A 2042-nucleotide genomic window follows, 5' to 3' on the forward strand; every position below is an offset into this window, starting at 1 on the left:
AATCTTCTGTTAGAAGTAAATTTGATAAACACTGGCATTGACATATTTATCATCTATAGTTTGAATTTGGAAATTGTTCCCACTTGCATCTATCGTCAAGTTTCTCTGAGACATTGGATCTTTTCTTCATTTATAAGCAGTTTTTATCAATTAAAATTTATGAAACTTTATAACGGTAATTTTATACTTGTAACAGGAACTATTCCAGGAGCTTGAGATACATCAGTGAGCAAAAAAAGCAAAATTTTCTAGTCCTTGGGGAATTTCCATTTTAATTAATAACATAGTAGAATATTTGTTAGTGTTTAACTCTTAATAATGTTGATAGCCTGTACAGTAGCATTCTAATTTTCTACCTACAGGTAATAATATAAGCAAATATATATATATATATATATATATATATAAACAGATCATCCTAAACACAATTCATCAGGATTCATAAACCAGGTGAATATTCTATAAACACAGACAAGAAAGTAATTGGTTAAATGATGTTTTCAGTCTGTATGTGAAAAAAATATTAACAGAAACCCATTTCTAATCTAATCTACTCAGTAAATGCAAATTTCTAAAGGATTAAGTGGTCTATAGAACCATTTTATCAATGTTGGTGATCAGTTGTTCTTCATTTTCACCAACTATAAGATAAAACAAGAGATTTTAATTTAGAGGAAATTTTACATAAGAGTTTTGAAGCATTAGAATACATCAAAAATTATGAAAGGTTTGCTAGAGATCATTAAGCACTAGTTTAACAAATGTATCTCTGAAAATATTTGGACGTAGTATGGAAAGAATGCAAATTAATGGACCACAGGCTCTTTCAATGTACTTAAGTTATAATTCTAGTTACTTTTAACATTTACTTTTCTTTAATTTTTGCCATTATCTCAAATTAGTAGTTGCTGACTACCATAAACTCTCCATAACTTTCTACCCCCCATTAAACTAGCTATATTTATGATCTAATAAGGAAAGTTCTGGTTGATAAGTTTACAGGTTTGTTGATAAAATTACATATCCTTTCTTAAGAAAAAAAAACAATAAAGATCAAGTTTACCTTTGAAAGGCAAGGCCCCCTGGACATAGTTTAGATCAAAGAAGATTAGACATAGAGTTAATTTGGTCTCCTTAATAAATCCACAGAAATGAGGTAGGAGGTCTTCCACGGATGTCTGTTGGGTACAGAATTGGGGCTGGGATTGACATCTGAAAGAGGAAACTGTGGAGGCCTCAGCAACATGATGGCAGGCAGAGACTGGTTCCAGAACTTTAAAACAACAAGGATATCTATTACTCACCTTTCATTTGCAAAACCTAGTATTCCTTAGGAAATCGCTGATCATAACAAACAAGCAGATAGTATCAAGTGTGGAAAAATAAGCTAGATGGGGTGAAAGTCACAGGACTGAGAATACAAGAAACTTCAGAAAAGAGGTTAAGACTGGACTGACTAGATTAAGGAAGTGTCCCACCCACACTCCACCCCTATCCATTCCAAAGATACTGGAAAGTGGTTTTACCTTTCCATTGTACTTGCAAGGAAAATTGTAGTACTTGCCTTTGTTTTTGAATATTTAAGTATACGGTCACTACTGCAAGACTTGAGAACTTTGGGTTATCAAATCATCTTGATTATGTTAAGCTTCAAACATAATAAAACAAGATCACTATGTATCTCCAAAGTTCTATAATCTAAAAAAAACAAAATAAACTATTTCATAACAACTTTTATTAACTACTTTGTGACAGAACATACTAGTTGCAACTTAAATGAGGAGCTAACAATGTGAGTGCATGTGAAAGAATACTGACTCTGGATAAACTGTATCAAACACCGTTTAAAATACTACCAGTGATTTGAAAACACATAGACAATTATATATTAAATAAATAATAAATTTTAGGTAAAAAGCTTAAAATTTTATTAGAAAATTAATACTTGGAATGATTAAATCTCATCTGATCCTTCAGGGACAAAGCAGAATGAAACTATGTTTATAAGACATTCAAAGAACACATTCAGTCAAGTCTTTCCC

The sequence above is a fragment of the Lipotes vexillifer genome, unplaced genomic scaffold (genome assembly GCF_000442215.2).
Source record: "Lipotes vexillifer unplaced genomic scaffold, Lipotes_vexillifer_v1.1 scaffold1350, whole genome shotgun sequence".
NCBI lineage: Eukaryota > Metazoa > Chordata > Mammalia > Artiodactyla > Lipotidae > Lipotes > Lipotes vexillifer.